Below are 7521 nucleotides of genomic sequence, written 5' to 3'. Positions count from 1 at the left end.
GGTATTCCGGATACCTGAGCCTATTGTCATCAAGTATGATGGTAGCAAACAGAAGGTTTCTCCAACTCTGACTATCAAGCCAGCCGGCCCTGTACCGTACTCCTCTGAGAAGGTGGTTCCTTATCGCTACAATGTTGTAGCAGTGGAAAGTGGGAAAGAGGTGCCCTTGCCCTCTTCGTCTGTTGTAAACATTGCTGACGTCAGTGGTTTGACCCGCAGTGGTCGTGTATTTTCAGCTCCGGTGAAACCCCAGGTTGATGCTCGAGGAAGTGTTGACGCTGATTTTGTTGAACGCCCGATTGGGAATGCTGTGAGCACTCCGAATCCGACACTTATTGCTAAGCCCGCCTCCATGTTGAAAACTCCTGCTTCTGTTGGCCCGAGTGGCAATACGAAAGAAGATTGTGATGAGATGCTGAGGCTCATCAAAAGGAGCGAGTACAATGTTGTAGGCCAACTTCTACAAACTCCATTCAAAATATTTGTGTTATCATTACTTTTGATTTCAGAATCACACCGAGAGGCTCTGCAGAAGGTGTTCGATGTGGCGTACGTAGATCACGATGTCACTCTAGAACAGTTTGAAAGCATTGTTGCAACTATCACCGCTTGTAACAATTTGAGTTTTTGTGACTCTGATCTCCCCGAGGAGGGAAGAGACCACAACTTGGCATTACACATATCTATGAGCTACAAAGACGACGCCATGTCCAATGTGTTGGTGGACACTGGGTCATCATTGAATGTATTGTCAAAGACCACTCTCTCGAAGTTGTCATATCAGGGGCCTCCCATGAGGCAGAGTGGGGTAGTTGTGAAGGCTTTCGATGGGTCTCGCAAAACTGTGATTGGTGAGGTTGATCTCCCAGTCAAAATTGGACCAAGTGATTTCCAGATTACCTTCCACGTTATGGATATTCACCCATTATATAGCTGTCTCTTAGGCAGACCATGGATTCACGAGGCAGGTGCCGTGACATCCACCCTACACCAGAAATTGAAATTTTTAAGAATAAGAAGCTGGTGGTGGTAGGGGGAGAAAAGGCTCTCCTGGTTAGCCATCTGTCTTCCTTCTCTTATATTGATGCTGAGGATGAAGTTGGAACTCCGTTCCAAGCTTTATCTATTGCTGAGCATGTTGAGAAGAGAACTCCTTCATTTGCTTCCTACAAAGATGCGAAGTTGGCCATTGAGCATGGTGCAACTACTGGATTGGGGAAAATGATCGAGTTGGAAGACAACAAGTCCCGGGCTGGCATAGGCTATTCTTCTGGGGTCTTCAACAAGCAAGGTTTGTTCAAGAGTGGAGGTTTCATCCATACTGGTCAGGATGAAGAGGCTGATGCCATTTTGGAAGAGGACGAAGAGGATTCTGACAACTTCATCATCCCTGGAGGGATCTGCAATAATTGGGTCACTGTGGATATTCTAACAGTTATCCATAAGTCAAAGTAATGTTCATTATGTTTGAAAACCCTTCTCCCATGCCAAAAGGAGAAGTGATGACATTGTTGGCGCATAAATGCAATGATACTTTCATTCAATAAATTGATGTTAAATGTTTGTTTTTCCAATTATTTTTCCTTTTCGCTTTTTGCATGAAATTGGTGATCACATAAAACCCTAAAAAGATAAAATAAAATCAATCTTTTCATCTGCATAATGATTTGCCTTGCTTGAATTCTAAAAGCCTTTATATCCAGAATCATTATGCAGGTTGATCAAACCCATTGAACATAATGATCCAACATCATCTCCCAACTTTGAATTCCCTGTATTTGACGCGGAAGAAGATGATGTTGAAGAGATTCCTAACGAGATTACCCGTCTACTTGAGCATGAAGAGAAGATCATTCAGTCGCATCTTGAGAATCTGGAAACAGTCAATTTAGGGTCTGAAGATTGTGTACGAGAAGTAAAGATTGGGGCAATCCTGGAAGAGTCTGTTAAGAAGGGGTTGATTGAATTGCTACGAGAATATGTTGACGTCTTCGCTAGGTCATATGAAGACATGCCTGGTCTAGATACTGATATTGTGCAACATTTCCTACCTTTGAAACCTGAGTGCATGCCTGTGAAGCAGAAGCTCAGAAGAACTCATCCCGATATGGAAGTGAAGATCAAAGAAGAAGTTCAGAAGCAAATTGATGCGGGGTTTCTGGTGAATTCTACGTATCCTCAATGGGTGGCCAATATTGTGCCCGTGCCTAAGAAAGATGGAAAAGTCTGAATGTGTGTGGACTATAGAGACTTGAATAAAGCTAGTCCGAAAGATGATTTTCCACTACCACATATTGATATGTTGGTAGATAATACAGCTAAATTCAATATCTTCTCATTTATGGACGGATTTTCCGGATATAATCAGATCAAAATGGAACCCGAGGATATGGAGAAGACAACATTCATCACACCTTGGGGAACATTCTATTATCGAGTGATGACCTTCGGTTTGAAGAATGCCGGAGCCACGTATCAACGAGTTATGACTACCTTGTTTCATGATATGATGCATAAGGAGATCGAGGTATATGTTGATGATATGATTGCTAAGTCGAGAACGGAAGTTGAACATGTAGAACACCTGTTGAAGCTTTTTCAGCATTTGAGGAAGTACAAGCTTCGTCTGAATCCCAACAAGTGTACATTTGGGGTCCGTTCCGGCAAGCTATTGGGCTTCGTCGTTAGTGAAAGAGGTATTGAGGTTGATCCTGCAAAGGTCAAAGCAATACAAGAGAATCTTGCGCCCAAAACTGAGAAGCAAGTCTGAGGTTTTCTTGGCCGCTTGAATTACATTTCCAGATTCATATCCCACATGTCTGCCACTTGTGTGCCTAGGATTGTCAGAAAGCTTTTGACAGTCTGAAGCAAGCTCCTCTGGAAAGATCAATCCCATGATTGGACCGAGGATTGTCAGAAAGCTTTTGACAGTATTAAAGAGTATTTGTCTGAGCCTCCGATCTTGTCTCCGCCGGTAGAGGGAAGACCATTGATTATGCATCTGACAGTTCTTGAAGACTCAATGGGTTGTGTCCTTGGTCAGCAGGACGAATCAGGAAGGAAAGAGTATGCCATCTATTACTTGAGTAAGAAGTTTACCGATTGTGAGTCCCGATACTCAATGCTCGAGAAAACATGTTGTGCTTTGGCTTTGGCTGCTAAGCGCTTATGTCAGTATATGTTAAATCATACGACTTGGTTGATATCCAGAATGGATCCAATCAAGTATATCTTCGAGAAGCCTGCTTTGACTGGGAGAATTGCCCGTTGGTAGATGTTGTTATCTGAGTATGATATTGAGTATCGAGCTCAGAAGGCTATTAAGGGTGGTATCTTGGCAGATCACTTGGCACATCAGCCGATTGAGGATTATCAGTCAGTTCAGTACGACTTCCTAGATGAGGAGATTATGTATTTGAAAATGAAAGATTGTGATGAGCCTACGCTCGATGAAGGGCCAGAGCCAGGTTCCCGTTGGAGCATGGTATTTGATGGCGCTGTAAATCAATATGGAAATGGTATTGGGGCAGTGACTGTTACTCCTCAAGGCACACATTTTCCTTTTACAGCAAGGCTAACTTTCAAATGCACGAATAATATGGCTGAGTATGAGGCCTGTATTATGTGGTTGGAAGAATGCATCGATCTTAGGATCAAGCATCTTGATGTTTATGGTGATTTGGCCCTCGTTGTTAATCAGATTAAGGGTGAATGGGAAACGTATTAGCCTGGCCTCATTCCATATAGGGATTATGCGAGGAGGATTTCAAGATTCTTTACTAAGGTTGACTTCCATCATATTCCTCAATATGAGAATCGGATGGAAGATGCTCTTGCTACATTTGCTTCGATGATTGTGGTAAGACTTTGGAATGAAGTTCCTAATATCACTGTGATGCGCTTGGACAGACCAGCTCATGTATTCGCAGTAGAAGAAGTAAAAGATGATAAGCCATGGTACTATGACATCAAGTGTTTCCTGCAGAGCCAGACTTACCCGCTTGGGGCATCTGTGAAAGACAGGAAGACCCTGAGGAGATTATCAGGAAGTTTCTACCTCAATGGTGATGTGCTTTATAAGAGAAATTTTGACATGGTGCTGCTCAGATGCATGGATAAACACGAAGCAGACCTGTTGATGACTGAGGTCCATGAGGGTTCATTTGGTACACATTCCAATGGACATGCCATGGCTAGAAAGATGTTGAGAGCAGGCTACTATTGGCTGACAATGGAGTATGACTGCTGCAAATACGTGAAGAAATGCCATAAGTGTCAGATTTATGCGGATAAGATTCATATTCCTCCGCAACTTTTGAATGTGATTTCATCACCATGGCCTTTCTCTATATGGGGAATCGACATGATTGGCATGATTGAGCCGAAAGCGTCTAACGGTCACAGATTTATTCTCGTAGCAATTGATTACTTCACTAAGTGGGTTGAAGCGGCATCATACGCAAATGTGACCAGGCAGGTGGTTGTGAAGTTTATCAAGAATCAACTCATATGCCGATATGGTGTGCCAGATAAGATCATTACTGATAATGGATCTAACTTGAACAACAAAATGATGAAAGAGTTGTGTAGTGAGTTCAAAATTGCACATCATAATTCCTCTCCTTACAGACCCAAGAGGAATGGGGCTGTTAAAGCTGCTAATAAGAATATCAAGAAGATTATCCAGAAGATGGTTGTCACGTATAAAGATTGGCATGAGATGCTACCATTTGCTTTACATGGATATCGTACATCTGTCCGCACTTCAACAGGGGCAATGTAACACCCCAATTTTACCCGTCGTAAATTCAATTAAAAATCAGAGTAAACAAATTTCACACAAAATTGAGGCATCACATATATCATTTCATCAACACTTAAACAAATTTCACAACACGGCAATTGCGCAAGGATCCACTTAGTCCTTGTTAAATAATAAACAACACTGTATATGGATTCACCTAGTCCATATAGCAGCAAGACACAAAACATCGCAACGGAAATCATTTAGATAATTAAGTTGAGTCGTACATCTACACATTCAAAAGAAAACAAGCAAACAAATGGCCATCACAACTATCATATACAATGATATACAAAAGGGCATTGTTACTATCAAAATCATGAAAAACGTCCATTAACCCCTGAGTGTTACAATCCTAATCAGAGCAATGACGCCAAAAGTGTGCTACCACTATCCTCCTCTCAATGCGGAGCACCTGCACGTTACCAATATAAAGGTAACGGCCAACAACAAAAGGGTGAGATACTAAAATCATATAATCAAGATAATGATAAGCAATATATAAGTAAATTCGGAAAGTTAGGAATATTGTTACCACATCGCATAATCCTTCACTTGAATGCTTATGTATTTAATCATAAACAAAGTCAATAATCATCCACAACATCAATGTTACATCATAACATCGATCCTTAGGACTGAAAATATGAGCACCCACTAAACGATCCATCAAGTCATCGATCCTTAGGAGTGGATACCTATTCTTAATCGTCACCTTATTCAATTGTCTATAATTAAAACAAAGTCGCATGCTTCCGTCTTTTTTTTTTTTTCACCAGCAAAACTGGAGCTCTCCAAGGTGATACACTAGGTCTCACAAACATCCTTTCAAGCAAATCCTCTAGCTGACTCTTCAGTTTAGCCAACTCTGATGCTGACATATTATACGGCGCCATAGAGATGGATCTAGTACCAGGTACAAGGTCAGTACTGAACTCAACTTCTCTTTCTGGCGGTGCACTAGGAATCTCATCGGGAAAAACTTCAGGGAAATTGCACACCACCGGCAAGTCCACAATTAGGGCCTGACTCTCCACAGTTAAAGCAAACAACATCCTTCTGCTTACAATCACGAGTCGCATGTCCCGGCATACCACAACGGAAACATCTCGTTTCACCAAGCCTACACACATTACTCTTGTGACCCGACTTTCCACACTTGAAACAGATAACATTAGCAGGAGCATCTCCCCCACTTGTTCTTCGACCCGAAATCACTTTCTGTTTCCCTTTTCCAACCGGAGTTTCATATGGCTTACGACGACTGTGTTGACCCCTTCCTCTCTTCTCATACAAGATCTTATAGTGGGCATTGTTGTCCTCTTCAAAGATTCTACAACTATCAATCAGATCCGCAAAGACGCGAATCTTTTGATATCCCACAGCTTTCTTAATTTCCGGACGTAATCCATTTTCAAACTTGATGCACTTAGAGAATTCGGCATTGGCTCCATCATAGTAAGGATAGAACTTAGCCAATTCAGTGAACTTAGCAGCATACTCCGTGACTGACAAGTTCCCTTGCTTCAACTCGAGGAATTCAATCTCTTTCTTTCCTCGCACATCTTCTGGATAATACTTCCTCAGAAATTCTCTACGAAACACTTCCCAAGTAATCTCCTCGCCTGCAGTTTCCAACCTTACACGAGTGTCCACCCACCAATCATCGGCTTCACCTGACAGCTTATGAGTTCCATAACGGATCTTTTGCACAAGAGTGAAATCCATCACTCTGAAGATTCTTTCAATCTCCTTCAACCAAGCCAAGGCTCCTTCAGAATCATACCTACCCAGAAAAGTAGGCGGGTTCTCCCTCTAAAACGTCGCCAGACTACGAGACCCCACGTTCTCGTCAGCATTGGGTGGGTTCTGGAACGCCTGAGCCATTGCCGGCATAGCTGCACCAAGAGCCTCATCATTCCTCCCAGTGTTTCTTCCGGCCATCTGACACTTCTTCTCACAACACAAACAAGGATTAGCAACAAATTAATAACACAAGGTCGTTAAATAACAAAAGACTCAACAACGTGGTCGGATGGACCGACCTGCTATGATACCACTAATGTAACACCCCAATTCTACCCGTCGTAAATTCAATTAAAAATCAGAGTAAACAAATTTCACACAAAATTGAGGCATCACATATATCATTTCATCAACACTTAAACAAATTGCACAACACGGCAATTGCGCAAGGGTCCACTTAGTCCTTGTTAAATAATAAACAACATTGTATATGGATTCACCTAGTCCATATAGCAGCAAGACACAAAACATCGCAACGGAAATCATTTAGATAATTAAGTTGAGTTGTACATCTACACATTCAAAAGAAAACAAGCAAACAAATGCCCATCACAACTATCATATACAATGATATACAAAAGGGCATTGTTACTATCAAAATCATGAAAAACGTCCATTAACCCCTGAGTGTTACAATCCTAATAAGAGCAATGACGCCAAAAATGTGCTACCGCTATCCTCCTCTCAACGCGGAGCACCTGCACGTTACTAATATAAAGGTAACGGCCAACAACAAAAGGGTGAGATACTCAAATCATATAATCAAGATAATGATAAGAAATATATAAGTAAATTCTGAAAGTTAGGAATATTGTTACCACATCGCACAATCCTTCACTTGAATGCTTATGTATTTAATCAAAAACAAAGTCAATAATCATCCACAACATCAATGTTACATCATAGCATCT

Source organism: Lathyrus oleraceus, chromosome 7, assembly GCF_024323335.1.
Source record: "Lathyrus oleraceus cultivar Zhongwan6 chromosome 7, CAAS_Psat_ZW6_1.0, whole genome shotgun sequence".
NCBI classification, from domain to species: domain Eukaryota; kingdom Viridiplantae; phylum Streptophyta; class Magnoliopsida; order Fabales; family Fabaceae; genus Lathyrus; species Lathyrus oleraceus.
This window is presented reverse-complemented; position numbering follows the sequence as displayed.